Raw genomic sequence first — 15,612 nt, forward strand, 5'->3', positions numbered from 1 at the left:
CTCTCCTTCTTTCTCTCCCCTCCTTTCGGGTATCTAGCACCTACTCTGTGCTATGCCAGGGGATGCAGATCTGAGCTCACAGCCCTGGGGAACCAGCCCCTAGGGATTCTGGCTAGGGAAGGAGATGGGGACACAGAGGGAAAAGAAACTGGTACCACATGGAAACCATACCCAAAAGTATTGGATCCACTGGACCTTGTCTCTACCACCCTAGAGGAACTTCTGGATGGGCAGCTCTGAGAACATAGCTCACCTCCACCTGGGGAGGAGTTCCTGTCCTTATGTGCTCTCCTGCAGCTTCCAGTGGAGAAGAGCCCAAAGACACAGTATCTCCTCTGTCCCAGAGTTCTCACCAGAGTCTTGTCAAGGGGTCATGACAGGGCTAAGCATCAACCATCAGCCTCCTAATGGGACAATCTTGAGGGGCTGGACCCCACATTGGTCTGGGAGACCTCCTCCAGGAACACCCACAGGTTCAATTTCTAAGATCCCAGCATCCAAGACTGCTCTAATTGACTCACTGGAGTCACTGACTTGAAGCAAAATACTTTTATAAGTATTTAATTGGTAAGTCTAGCTATTATTAACATGTAGTAATGAATTGCTAATAAGAAACCTAAATCAATCTAAGGAAATCTCAAATTGGGACCGACCAGAAATAGAAGAAAGATCTCTCAGTCTCCAAGTCTAAATTATTTCACCAATAAATCTCTAGACAAAAAAAAATAGCTTTCAAGGTCAGCTCTTGGGTGCAAAGCTCTTTGGGTGCATTCATACGACTTGAATGGAGCTGTGGCACATGGAGAGGGGACTGGAAACAGCAGAGGCAGGGTTGGCGGCCAGTCCTACTGATCCCCAGCACAACATCCCTAGCTGCTCCCTCCTAAATAGGACGTGGCTTCCCTCAAACAAAATGCACATTTGATTGCCCATATTAAGTGCTCGATAAATGTGTGGAATTTAATGGAAATGACTATGGAAGGAATGAAGTAAGTTTGCTACATGAATAATTAGTAAACACAATGAATCTTTTCCATTTCTGAGACTTGCATTATGTACATAGCTGCAGCAGAAGGGGTACGGGTTTTCAACCAGGTGAACTTGGGGTCAAGTCTGGCCTCTTAAACCTCTCTATTGACAAGGCCCGCCTGTCAGTACTTGATCCAAGCATCAGTAGGTTATTCTTGCTGCTCCCCACCACTCTCTCTTCTTTCTCTCTTTCTCTATCCCCATCCCTCTCTCTTCCTTTCACCACTTCTTCCTTTCTCTTCCCAGCCCTCTCTCCCTTCCTCTTTTTTCTCTCCCTCTCTCTCTTGCTATTTCTCTCCTTCTGTCCCTCTCCCTCTCCCTCTCTTCTTTCTCTCCTTCTTTCTCTCTCATTCTCTCCTTTCTCTTCCTTCTTTCTGTCTCTCACCTTTCTCTCTCTCCCCTTTTTTCTCTCCCCTTCTGTCTCTCCTTTCTTTCCTTCTTTCTCTCTCTCCTTCTGTCTCTCCTTTCTCTCCTTCTTTCTCTCTCTCCTTTTCTCTCTCTCCTTCTTTCTTTCCCTTTCTCTTTCTCTCCCTCCCTTCTTTCTCTCTCTCCTCTCTCTCTCTCCCTCCTACTCTCTCATACACACAAAGACACACACAGTGAGTACTTCTCAGCTGTGACTTCACTGTCATGCTCTTGGAATCCTGGATCGGCAGGGCCCTCTGTCTCCCCACCTGACCAGCCCACTCCCATCCACATTGGTCCCACCTCACAAGGACTGCCCTCTGCCCCTCCCCAACGTCTCACTGCTCTGCTCTTAGTGACTTGGTTGGCCATCACCTTGCCTGGCATAGCCAGGCTATAACAGGGACTCCTCAGCACATTTCCCAGGGGTGGGGCACTGCCTCCCTCTCCTCCCATGGCCTCAGCCTCACTCAACAGCAGACTCTCCGAGCACTCTTAGATCCCAACAGAAATTTTTATTGCATGAAATTGCCTGTTGTCTAAGCAAAGCTGGCTCAGGCAATTCCCACCTTTCAGCCCCATCCCCAATCAGCCCACACCCTCCACAGACCAGCCTGGCAAGAGACAAGGTAATACACAGGGGGCATGCCCCTTTGCCCACTGATCCATCCACCTCCTCATCCAATATTCAAACAGCTGTGCAGCCCTGGTTCTGTGGTCAGGTAACATTCAGCAGATGTACCTGGGGACCTGGGGAGGTTGGGGTGTTGGGAGGGCCTCATACAGCCATTGTAACAAAGCTTGCCAAATTGAGACCTCCAGCAACAGGCAGCATGTCCCCTGGATGCAGCCCTGGAGGGGACCTGAGCTGTCCAAGGCAGCCCCTCAGCCCTGGCAGCTTGGGCTCAGGGAGTCCCAGCCAGCCAGGGTGGCCATGGCGTCTTCACTCCCTAGCCGCACCAGCCCAGCTCAGGACCAGGCCTCCCTTTTGCTGGAGAATGGAGGCTCCTCCTGTAGCCTGCATATTCTTCTTCTCCCTTCCCCACTCATTTCTTCAATAGACGCTCACTGAGAACCCTGTTCGTGCCAGCCTTACATGGGGACAAAAGAAAAGAGATGTCATTTCCTTCATGATGTTTAAAACTTTTAATATAATATTTGTGTATGTTCATGTATGTGTGTTTACCAATATTATTTCCCCAACTAGATTGTAAATGCTGACTGTAAACAGCAGGTCAGCATGGGCTTAGCAGTGCCTGGCACCTAGTAGGCATAAAATAAAGATCTGTTCAATGCATACATTAATAAGACAAGATCTACAGCTTCAAGTCACAGAGGACATAGCCGTGAACAAAGCATTTGGAGATAAGTGCCTCAGACAGCGAGCAAAGCCAGTGCCTCCCTGCAGTGCTGGGCTGGTGTCCTTCAGTGCTCTCTGGAACAAGTCAGGCCTTGAATAATCGCATTAATTAAAGAGGGACAATCAATCGTCTCTTCTTTCCAGTATCTGTTACTAAAGGTTGCTAAGGGCCTTTGGAGAGTCACCTCCTACATGGTCATTGGGATACGTGGTGTGCGAGCCAGGTGGACACCCTGTCCAGTCTTACTGGAAAGGCTGCAGCAGTGGGAAGGCACTTCTCCCTAGCCTGCTTCTCTTGACTGCACCCACAAACCATCCCAATGGCTACCCTCCCCGCATGCTGCAGCCAAAGTCATAGAATGGATATGGGGCTTCATGTCCCAGATCCTTGTTGCTGCTTTCCAGCTCTTGGGTTGTCTTAGTTTTTTGAGCGTCATTTTTCCCATCTGCAAAGCCAAAAGGATTCCCGTCATGGAAGAACTGCTGTATGAAATGGTAACATTTTCCACAGCTGGTGGTGGTGATTAGCAAGTGTGACAGCCTTTCAGAAAACGGAGGAGGCAGGGCAGCCCTTCCACATCTGCATATCTGTCCTCAATCCTGAAATGCCCCCCTTTCTCTCTCTCTCTCTCTCTCTCTCTCTCTCCCCTCCCTCCTTTTCTTTCTCCTCTCCCTCCTCTTCCCTTCTTCCCACCCTCTCTGCCTACTCTCCCCTCCACTCCCTCCTTCCCTTCCTCTTTCCCTTCCCTCCCACTCCCTCTCCCTCTCTCCTCATCCCTTTCTCTCTCCCCTCCCTTCTGTCCCTCTTCCTCCTTTTCCTTCTCCTCCTACCTGTCCCCACCCAGGTCCAGGCTCTGTCTGGCAACACCTATGCTGAACTCTGCTGTGTCCAAGTAATACCTATTCCCCATTCCCTGCGATGGCTCTCCCAGGTGCACCTGCCTTGGCTCTCATGGCCTCACCCCTTTAACCAGAAAATTGTGTCTGGAGTTTGGGGGGTAGGAATGCAGAAGGGGTGAAGGAGAGGGGACCCTCATTTCTTACTTTGGGCAAAGGTTACCACCTTCTGGCTGTCCAGCCAGGGTGAGAGTTGTGTTGTTTGGCCAGTGTCAGTATTAGTGTTGTTTTATATTTTCTAAAATGTGAAAACAATTGCATGGAATGCATCTGGCCGAGGTCCTGGTCCGTTGGAACGTCTCATCCCTCACACCAGGATACTTTCTGTCTCACGTCTGAAGGCAGCTGAACTTACAATCCCTGAATGGATTTTTTTAAGTGGTTTGTTTATGGCTGACTTTCCTTTTATTATGCTCTTCAGAAAAAGTTGTCTAAAGGAAAATCAATCAATCAATGAATTAAATGTTTAAAAAATTTTTAAGGAAGCAGATAAGACAAAAAATTAAAACTAGCAGTGAGTGGTGGCTCATGCCTGTAGTCCCAGCACTTTGGGAGGCTAAGGCAGGCACAGGAGTTCAAGACCAGCCTGGATAACATGGCAAAACCCCATCTGTACGAAAAACACAAAAATTCGCTGGGCTAATTTTCATTATTTTCTTAAACTTTCAGTAGATAAATGATTTGATCAAAGAATAAGCATATTGCAGATGCCTCAATTTACTCACACTGCTTCCCATTTCTGTGAAAGCCCATCCGTGACCAGTGGCATGCAAGTATTTTTCTCTTCAGCTTCACTTCCACCTTGAGCACCCTTCAACGTTCCCTCCTTAACCAAGTGGCCCATCCTTGTGGATGGTGAAACACCCATGAGCATAGCTCCACGTGGAAAACTACATTCATCATGCAAATCCCACAGGCCTCTGAGTCAGCCACTCTAGTCAGTGGTGGCAAAGTTAGAGCCAGGCAGGGTCTCAGGGATGGTCTGAGATGTTGGACATTTTTGTGAGGACCCAGGCCAGGGACAGAGGTCTGTAGGGAAGCCCTGAGCCTCCAGATAGATGCTTCAATAAAGAGAGTGGCTGGAGGAAGAGGTCATAAGCAGGTAGCCCACAGTCAAATGTCTCTGGGGTGGAGCTGGAAGGCTGTAGAGGCAGGTCCTAGGACAATCAGGCATCAGGTCAGGGGTCTGTTTTCCATGGCCAGGAAAAAAGATACTCACAAGTTCAGATAGTAAAGATGTCAAGGTCAAGGCCGCTGGCTGTTTCTCCCAGGCAGGGTCATCTAGCATGTGGCATATGGTGGTCCTCAGAGCCTCCCCTGAACCCACTTGGCTCCACCCACGGTCTCAGACGGCTGTCTGCAACAGATGGGACTCTCTGCCTACAGCCCTACAGAGAAACTCCTCAGTGACCATACTTTCTGGGTCACTGAACAGAACTTTACACTCCATACATATGTAATTTCAGAGTAGAAACCACTGCCTCCAAGGGAGAACAGGGTAAACAGCGGGAAACCAGGTAACCTGCCACCAATCGTGGGAAAAGGGAAGTGGCAGCAGGGAGGGGTCTCTGCCTTCCCAGCATTCTCCCAGCTCAACTTCCTCAGACTGGGATGAGAAGAGGCATTAACCCACTTGGTACTTTCAGAAACAGCTGCTGCTGTTCTGAAGTTGCACAGAGCTACCCAGCCCAGAATCATCCTCACTGATTTCAGCCAGAGCCAACAGCTGCCACCAGGTGGCACCAAACTGCAGAGTAGCTCCTTTTCCACTGGAGAGACAGCTTCATGTGGATAGCAGGAGCCAGGACCGATCTATCTGGGTGTTCCTGCTCCTACTAAGGCCCTGGAACAGCCTGGGGTCTCAGAAATTGCAAATGCCTGCTGGTTGGAGAATGGATAGGTGGGTGGATGGAAGGAGGAAAGAGGAAGGAGGAATGAACAAATGGATGGATGAAGGGACAGATGATGGAGTTCATTCTACCTCCCTAGCCCCACAGGAGCCGGGCACCCCTTCTCCTTTAAGTGGAAACCACAGGTAAAGCTGGAGATGTGCCCTGGACCTCACAATGAACTCCAACTCAAGAATATGCCCTCCCAGGTGCCTCTGCCTCCAGCTGAGGTACACAGCCTGGAGAGAGGGCCTTTATTGAACAAATTAGTGGGGATAAGATCTGCCCTCTGTGTCACGGGGTAGAGAGCAAGAGGTCACTGGGGTGTCCTCACACTCTGCATCACACCAGGGGCAATCGGGGAAAAAAACCCTTCCTGTCTGTACCCAGTTCCCACCCCAGCCTGGCCAGACACCATCACCCACCTTCCCACCAGTCCTTGCCCTTCCCCTTGTCTGGAAAGCTGCCCCTGGGTGGCCTTCAAGACTCTACCCTCACTTCATCCCAATCTCGGCTTAAAGTCATCTCTTTAAGAGAAGACTTCTGAGACGATAGAAGCCCGTTTCTGGTCCCCACCGCTCTCTACCTTTATTCCTGCTTTGGTTTCCTGCTTAGCTGTTAAGTCCTTCTCGAATGCTTTATTGGCACATGCTTGGTGTCTGTCTCGGTGCTCACATGCAAGCTCCACAGTGCACCCTGGCTTCTAGAACAGCATCTGGCATGCAGCATTTTGTTACATAAATGAGCCCCAGCTCCCCCACTGGCTGGACCAGCAATAGGCAGCCCCTGGTCCCCGTGGCTACCCCCAGCCAGACTCCCCTCCACCAGGAGAGTTCATTATCCCTAAGAAGTACACCGTCGCAGTAAAAAGGCAACATCTCCTTAATTGCCCTACTAATTACAAGTCCTGTAGTCCTCAACTGTGCACCAACACCATTGCAAATCTCATTTCCTTGCAAAGTCCAGGATAAACAAATCCAATATATTTTGTTTTAATTATTGCTGTTTAATGGACCATAATGAAACTATAGTGAGGGTGCACAAAAGGAGATCATTTGGAGTATCCACCTGTGCAGGGCCAGTGGTGAGTGGGAGCCTCGATGTTCAGGTTTCATTTACCGTAATCCCAGATGCCTCTCTGTGCCCAGAAATCCCATCACTTATTTATCCGCCTTGCCTTTGGCTCTGAGCCCACCACCGGGGCAGGATGTCCGCCCTCCTGGAGAGCAATCCAAAACCCAGGGACCTTGTGGATGGTGGAAGTTCCCCACATGCCGGGTGCCAGGATTTGACAAGCCACACAAAAAGGCATTTTGTTTTATCTCAGGGTTTTTTTCTTTTTTCCGTTTTTACAGGCTAAAACAGTTTATCGTACGTATATCGACTATATTGTATTTCTTTTAAGTTGTTTGTGCCGGGGCAAGGTGGGGGGACTTCCTCTTCTCTGCTTGTTTTCTTATTGAAAGGTTCATGACTTGTGAGAGCTTTTAATGTCATAAGGCTTTCATCTTCCATTTGTCATCGGTGACACAGATGTTTTTCCTAGTTTCTTGTGTGGCAGTGGCTGTGTGTCCACTCACATGACAATCTCAACTTCCTCGGCCCTTTTAGTCTTGGTGAGGGTGAGATTCAGCCCCCAAGGCCCCATTCTCCCACAAGGTCCCTGCGGCAGGAACATCAGAGCTCCACCAGTTGGGCGAGGTAGCACACAGCACTGATTCTCTGGCTACCCAAGAAAAGAGACCCCCTCCTTGCCAGCCCCCAGGAGGGCCTGTCTCACTCATCTGCCCCCCAGGGGCCCTCCTCCTTGCTGCCCTCCTGCATCCCTGGCTTTTCAGCCTCATTTTATTCCCGCCTTGCATTCAGCTCCTGGCTCTTTTGAGTCTTTGTTTCTACTTAGGAAGGGACTAGGGGAGGACGAAACAACCCTGGGACACCAAAGAAGGAAGAAGGGGGAAAGAAATCTGCAAGAAAGCCACACAGTTCAGGAGCGCATCCAGCAGCACAGCTGGACTTCATCTGTGTGTTTTCTCAGAATGTCTTCTAAATCCTGTGGCCCTCCCCAGGTCTGCAGGTGGGGCTCCTTCCAGAATTCACCATTATCAAAGGAGCACTAGACAGTAGGACTGGGGGAGGCTATGCCAACAGCAGACAAGGTAGAAGGACCTTTGAGACTGCCACAAGTGAAGCTGGGCTCTGCAGGCCCACATCAGGCTCCTCACTCACTGCCCTTGACCATAGAGAGCCCAGAGAGCCCCAGAAAGAAGTGGCAGACTCCCCTCTCTGGGATTCCCTGGCTCAGCCTGGGATTGGTCCTGGGCGCACAAAAAACCAGAGGGGAGCTGAGGCGAGCAGTGGGCTGATTTGACTCCTAATTATGGTCCTGGGATTATTGGAAGAAAGTGGATCTTGCACGTGCTGCCATCTATTCAGTCAACAAACTGTTGCCAGGCCAGAGGGTTCCAGGCGTTCCCAGGGCTGTCCTGCTGTGGGGCACCTGTGTAGTGATGGGACAGCAGGCTCCGCAGGTGCACTAAGGAGTTTATTCCCATTTTGCTGCTGCCAGCAGCCTGTGCTTTTATAGATTCATTCCTGCGGTCCTGTTACCTCCCCCTCATCTTCATTAAGTAGTAGACATGTTCCTAACACCAGCTCTCTGCCAGGCCTGGGCACTGCAAAGGAGGGCTGGCAAAATCAGCTCCCGGGTGCCCCTATCCCAGCCCTACACAATCTTCTTGGCTGGCTTTTATGTGAGCTAGTGTTTATCTCATGTCCTCACTAGGGAGGAGTGTCTCTTGCTTTCTATTTGCTTACTGTGCCATTTATTCCCACAAAAGCCCTTTAAGAGATGTGGTATTCTACATTCTTCGCAGATGAGAAGGCTGCCACTCACAGAGGTGAGGGAATTTTCCTAAGGTCACACAGATAGGTGGCCAGGGACAGAGCTAGGTCCAAATGTGGGACTTTGAACATATCCTCGGTTCACGGAGGGCTGGGACAGGACTGCCTTCACCTCTCCACACCTTAGGTCTGCAGGGCACCGAGAGGCTGTCCTTGAATGGCACCTTAGGTTGATCTAGGAACCCTGAGTTGGGTGAGGCCTCAGAGGTCACCAGAACCTCATTCATGCCAGGTAGGAGCCCACCAGTACCTGGCAAGTGAAGCCTGAAGATGCCCCTGCCTGGCTCTCCCCACCTTCCTGCCGTGGACACCCCATCTCCCAGTCAGATCCAAAGAACACACAGAACACATCTGCTCTCTTTTTAAATCAGTTGGGTTTTTTCTTTTAAATAAAATTAATATATCTTCACTGAAGAAAATGTAGAAAACATAGCTAAATAAGAAGAAAATAAAAACCACACAAGATCTCACTAACAAGAGAAAAGCTTTCTAGTGTTGACTGCAATGTATTTCTGTCTGGTGTTTATTCTATGCAAATAGTTGTAAACAAAAATAGGATCATATTGTGAAGACTTCTGTAATCAGCTTTTTGAATCAAACAATGTTGTTGAACATCTTGCTATAAACATCATCTTCAACGTCTTCACCATAATTTGGATGGATGGATGGATGGATGGATGGATGGATGGAAGGATGGATGGATGGATGGATGGATGGATAGGTTTGTTTCATTTTAATCTAAGCAGTACCACACATCCACAATAGATGACAGGAAATTGTCCTCTTTCCACTACCTGATTGAGAGTGGTAGCTTACTGGCATGGCAGGGCTCTTGTTCTGATTTCATTAGATCTCAAATGCTCTCACTTGGGCTCCAGGGTGGTGGTCAAGAAGAGTGAAGATTAAAAAGGTTTTTCCCTCCACCACTCTGTCCCAGTGGTACAGAAACACAGGTGCCACTGGCCTCCAGCTGTGCAGGGTCTCAGCTCTGCCAGTGACCTGCTTCCCTAAGCTTTATAAATTCCACTGCTGATCACCTGCTAAAGCTGACCAATTCCACCATCTCCCAGTCAGCCAGCCAAGAGAGTTTATGTTCCGCCCTTAACCAGGACTTCTGTACCTAAGCTGGGAAGGAGGTTGGAGAAGGCAATAAAGCTATAAAACTCTTCCTCCTGTCTTAAAAACAGGACATAGCCTTGTGAGAGGAATAGCTAGATATGATGACACTGGGCTTAAAGTGGAAAAAAAAAAAACTTAAAAAGAAAAAGAATGACAAAAGAAACCTCTGATCCATTCATTATTCATTCAATAAATACCAAGGGCTGTCTCTGTGCTGGGCCAGTGTTGCCCTGGGGACCCAGCTGTAAGTTTTTATGGAATAGAATAATACAGGAGGCAACAGTCCCGCCTAAACTGGCCCCCATACCTCCACTCAGCTAGCACAATTCCAGGATGGATAAACCGAGGCTTAGGGAGAATCTACACCTCACCCAAGATCACACAGGGACCTCAATGTCATCATTAAATGAGATCTGGTGCTCTGAGCTCCCAAGTGGATATCATTTCTTCCCACACCATTCTCACTGCTCACCCTACTCAGCAGTTATGAAAAGTCAAGAGAAGTTCATGCCAGGGTGAGACTGTCACCACAGCCACACTCTCCAGTGCCATGTTTGCACACTGCCTCAGCACGACCGTCTCCTGTGAGTCCAAGTAAAGGAGTCTGGTGGAGTGGAGCTTGGTGGGGACATAAGATGAGTTGGAGATGTCAGGGTTCACTTGAAGTGAGAGAGGAAGGACATGAGGGAGGGGTGATGGGAGGCATTGGTCTTGTGGCCCACTGGGAAGACACACTGACCCTTGCAGTTATTGACTTTGTAGCTTGGTGGGTGGCAGGAAGACTCAGCCAATGTTCCAGAAGTCCACTTTGCATCTCACACTCCTCAGACATCCGGGCTGGCTGGGGGTGATGTCTGGAGATGGCTCCCACTGGGGCAGATGCTACAGCCCCAAGGGCAGCTGCACAGCAGTGGAGAGCATCAGAGGGGGCTCAGTATGACCATCCACACTTGACCCTGCCCTGCACCCCAGCTCCCTCTGCCTGTGCCCCAGTCCTTGCACACCACTCCTGGCCTCACAGGCAAAGCTTTACTGGCCAACCAAGAACGACTCCTGCCTTCCAGGTGGTCCCACCTTTTCCTTGCCTCATGGCCACAAGTAACACAACCAGGAGTCAGGCACTGAGCTGTGTGCCACCCCATGTTAACTCTGCACCAGGTGCCAAATGGGTAGGAGCTAAACAGGATGCCTGCAGCCACACTGCCTGGATTCAAACTCTGGCTCGGGCTCTTACCAGCTCAGTGACCTTTTTGTACCTTCGTCTTTCTAGCTGTATAATAGTAATAATAATGGTATAAATCTCCTAGGCCTGCTGAGAACATTAAATTCATATGACTTGGTATAAATGACAATTGATTCAACTCCACATGAGAGGAACCAAATTGACCCCAGCTTAGGGCTCAAGTGATTCTCCCACCCAGCCTCCCAAGTAGCTAGGACTACAGGTGTGCAACACTATGTCTAGCTCATTTTTTTTTCGGTAGAGATGGGGTCTTGCTATGTTGCCAAGCTAATCTCAAAGCCATCCACCTGCCTCAGCCTCCCAAAGTGCTGGGCTTACAGGGCATAAGACACTGAGCCCACCCTAATACCATATTTTTACTGCACCTCTTCTATGTTTAGATATGGTTAGAGACACAGATATTTACCATTGTGTTACAACCACTTGCTGTACTCAGGAGAGCAAAGCTGTACAAGTGTGTAGCCTGGGTGTGTAGTAGGCTGTATCATTGAGGTCTGTGTAAGTACACTTAATGATGTTCACACAACAACAAAATCACCTAATGATTCATTTCTCAGAATGTATCCCCATCATTAATCAACACATGACTGTACCTACCAATTCCCCTTCAGACAAACTGAATGATCAAGTCATTGCTTCCAAGCCAGTGCACATTTGCAATGGAAAGACAACCCCAATAAACATTTTATCTTTGAATATTAGCAACAGAAAAAAATCTCCAATTTGTGCAATCTAACATCCCATACCGCAAAGTAGGAACCCAGAGAACAATATCCCTGATTGCCATTATAAACTTGAGTTCCTACAGCACCAAGGTGTCCCGCCTCATTGATTGGCCTTTTGTGCTTCAGTTTCCCCATCTGTACAATGGCAGTAATACTGGTAAACCTCATATGCTTGCTGAGAGTATTAAACTCGTATGCCTTGGCATGGATGAGCTGCTTCTCAAAGCCCAAGCCAACATTCCCAATGTTGGGTATTCAGTGGTTTGCAAGGATGCCGAAGAGCCCATTGGTGTTCAGACCCAAGTCCAGCACGATATGGTTCAGGTTTTCTTAGTTTTACTCATTCGCATTCTCTGATTTCAGCCACACTCCATCTTTGTATCTAAGGTCTACTACTGACTTCACACTTTTCTATCAATTGCCTCACTTTGGTAACCAAAACTGTAATTTAAATGGACACTTGGTAGCACTATGATAAACCCAGTATTCTTATGTTCACAAGAATAAATTTAAAATAAATACATCATACAAATGATACTCCAAATGCAATGTGCACAAAAAGGGCTCATTGGCTTCTAAATAATATTCCCCACTGCAACAAGGGCCAGACTTGCAAATGTTACATAAGTTTGAAATTATTTCAGAATGAAGAGTTTAAAATCAGGAGGAGGAAGGAAGGGAGAGAAGGACAGGACTCCTCAGAGGGAGGTCTGACTCCAGTAAGGATACGGAATGTATACAATGAGCTGTGCCAGGAGGTGAGGACATGGACAAAGGCAATGGGAGCCTGTCAAAAGGCCACCAGAACTATCTCACAGCAGCTCCTGGCCAAGACCAGGAATATTTGAGCATCAAAATAAATGATGAGGCTAATGGATTATAATCTAGTGAATAAAACAAAATTCCATGAGTCCATTCTGATGTAAATAAATAAGTAGGAGCGGCTCTTCCTTCCAGTAAATGCCGATAATAAATGTAGGAGTGATGGAGTCAGAAAATCCTTTGGCAGCCCTCATAGTAATAATGCATTCAGGCAAAATTCATCAATGAGGTTAAAACAGTGGGCAAAAGTTGGATGAGGAACAGGATACTTGCATAATCTCAGAAGAATTTCCCCACAGATTACTTACTGAGCTCAAAGGGGTTAAAAGTAGCTTACATTAGTGGGGCCTGGAGTCGACCACCCTACCCAGGGATTTCGGGACAGATATGTCCCTCCTGATGTGATCAGCTACAGATGCTTCACCCAGAGCCTGAGGAAACATCAGGCTGACCCAAATCAAGAGACGTTTTGTGAACTCCAAATTGTGAATATCATGAAGGCTGAGGAAGGTCGGGGGTCTATCCCAGCTGCAGGATAGGGGTAGATGACCGAATGCAGCATGGGAGCCTGGACAGGCAGGCAGAAGAACTGCTAAGGACAGTGTGGGGAGAGCTGGCAAAGTGTGAATATGAATCAGTATTGTGTCAATGTGAAGTTTCCTGGTTTTGATAACTGTACTGCGATTCTCTAAGAGATCGCCCTTGTGCCTGGGAAAAACACTGAAATATTTAGGTACAAAGGGGAATGATGCCTGTAACTTACTCTCAAATGTTTGGGGAAAAAAATGTGTACTTGTGTATGTGTGCATGCACGCATATGTGTCTGGAGAGAGAAAGAGGAGAGGAGAGACAGAAGAGGAGGAGGGGAGGAGAGGGAGAAAGAGAGGAGAGGAGAGATGAGGAAAAAAGGGGAAGGGAGAGGGGAGAGAATACAAATGGTAAAACAAATGGGACAAAAACGTAAACAATTGGTGAATCTGGATCAAAAGCACGTGGGAGTTATCTGCCACTCTCATAGCTTTTCTGTAAGTTTGAAGTTATTTCTAAATAGAAATATCTTTAAAGTGAAAGGTATTTGACTGTGTGCTGATCCAGATGCTCTGCTTTGGCCACCACCAAAAGAGTGACAAAGGGGTGTGGCTGACAGTTCCCAGCCCCCCAGCACCTGTGTGTGAGGTATCTGGGAACTCCCCGCAACCGTGACCTCCCCACACCTGTAAACGAGCCAGATATGCTGGAGGAGACTCCTCTGAAATAAAGCATGCAGAAGCATCAGGAGTGGTGTCTGGCAGGTCCTGGGTGCTCCACGACACTGCTCCCCTAGCCCTCCAGTCCAGAAGGTCCAGGCCCTCCCTGTCTTACGTCTGGGTGACATCAAAAGTTAGCCAGCTTTGGGAGGCCAGAGGCATGTTTCTGGCCAAGAGGAGGTTCCCTCCTTCTGACTCTGGGGTAGTAGATCCAAGGAACTTGTGGATTTTACCTGGGAACACAGCACCCCTGCCATGAGCTTACCCCTCACTCCCAAAAGAGGAGAATAAAAGCTACACACAGTGCCCCTGAGAAATAAGATGCAGGTGCAAGAAAAGCTTGCTGCCATGCAAGCAGGGAGGTGGAAGGTGAAAGGCCTCTGACCTGGGAAGTCTTGCAAGAAACTGATGTAAATTGGAAGGGGAGAAAGATTTCATGCATGGAAATGTCCAGCGGCATTATTTATAACAGGAGAAAATAGAAAATTGTTGTTAAGTAAATTATGATACACCCACTTGATACAATATTATGTGATCCAAGGAATTCTTCACAAGGGAAAATGATTGGATTAAGACATCAAATGAAAATATATAGATAGATAAACTATAATCTACCATGAAAAACTATAAGAAAAAAGACTGGAAGGAAATACATCTAGATGTTAATGACAGTTGCTCCTGAGTGGTGCTATCATGGGTGTCTTTCTTGCCTCTCCTTTGAACTTTTCGTAGTTCCCGTGGGTTATGTTACCTTGTTGCCTGTGGAATAAAATCCAACTTCTTTGTTCCCATTCCTGGCCTTCTGTGATGACCTCTGGCTCACCACTCATTCCAGCAGTGCCCTCCTTGTCCATGCTGTTCTCCTCCTAGAGTCCCTCCTGGGCCTAGCAATGTCTGTGCACCTCTCAAGGCCAGCTCAGACAACAGGAGCTTTTCTGGGGACAACGCTGGCCTCCAGTGTTGCCCCACGAGCATGGAAGAGTGAGTGCAGTGCCACTTTGGACACCTGCCTCCTAGGCATCGAGCTCTGTCCCTTGAGACCCTCCCCAAAACAGGCAATCACCCTGCCTCTCCATGGCTCCTGGAGAGTCTCTCTCCACCTTGTCTTCCCACATCAGGGCCTTTGAGAACAGAGCCCTTACCTGACTTACTCTTAGAAATAAACAAGAAATGAGCAGTAAAGGAGTGACGGGAACAGGGAGAGGAAAGGAGAGAATTGGGGCTTGCTAGATCACTCGGAAACAGAGCACCCACCCTGTGCCACCTGCATGCTGGCTGCTGGGACGCCCACCCTAGCTCCTTCAGAAACAGCCCTGGAGCCAGAGCGGCTGCCCTACAGGCTTCTCCCCCACAGGCCTCCCCCAGCCCAGGCTTGAGGCCAGGAAACTGGCTTGCAGGGAGCCCAAGGGAAATGAATCTGGACCAGTCAAAGCCAGCTGTCCTCCCCAGGAGCGCTCCCTCCAGTGTGGACGGGCAGACTGCCTCCCCGCACCGCAGGCCCTCTCACCTGTGCTAATGCTGGGCCTTGTTGTAGGAAGGGGTCTCCTGCAGATGCCGGAGCTTGAACTTGTGAAGCTGAGCTTGGCTGTCAAAACCTTCTCCGGCTTGGCACGGAGGAGACCCTGGAAGCAGTCGGTGCTGTTAGGAGGCCGCGGCCCCTAGCACTCATCCTTGGGCAGGGTTGGAAATGAGGGTAAGGCCAGGGAGGCTGGGTCCGAGGAAGAAAAGCATTAGGTCCGGGGTGGTACTCCTGCCCTCCAGTGAGGGGGCCTCACTCCTGCTCCCCTTCTCTCAGTCCGTTTCCCTCTCCCCTCCCCAACACACCCCCAACTCCAGACCCATCCTCCATCTCCCCTCCCCCGACCCACCAGGCAGCCCAGTACCCCCTCCCCCTGGAGGCACCACACAGTGTTGCTTGTGGGGGCGTTGGTCCTTGGTGACCTTGCTGGGGTCGGCACCCCTCTGGAAAGGGTCC

The 15,612-nt window shown here is 49.0% G+C and overlaps 1 protein-coding gene across 1 annotated transcript in view; it reads right to left on the bottom strand.

The window, feature by feature from the left end:
- DRGX (dorsal root ganglia homeobox) overlaps nt 1-15,339 on the bottom strand; it is a 54,510-nt gene extending 39,171 nt beyond the window's left edge. Inside the window, exon 1 of the mRNA XM_033208686.1 lies at nt 15,145-15,339. The gene's annotated coding sequence lies outside the window, so the exon portion shown is untranslated. The remainder of the gene's footprint in view (nt 1-15,144) is intronic.
- Between the last annotated feature and the right edge of the window lie 273 nt (nt 15,340-15,612).

Source organism: Trachypithecus francoisi, unplaced genomic scaffold (assembly GCF_009764315.1).
Source record: "Trachypithecus francoisi isolate TF-2019V2 unplaced genomic scaffold, Tfra_2.0 Lachesis_group9, whole genome shotgun sequence".
Classification (NCBI taxonomy): domain Eukaryota; kingdom Metazoa; phylum Chordata; class Mammalia; order Primates; family Cercopithecidae; genus Trachypithecus; species Trachypithecus francoisi.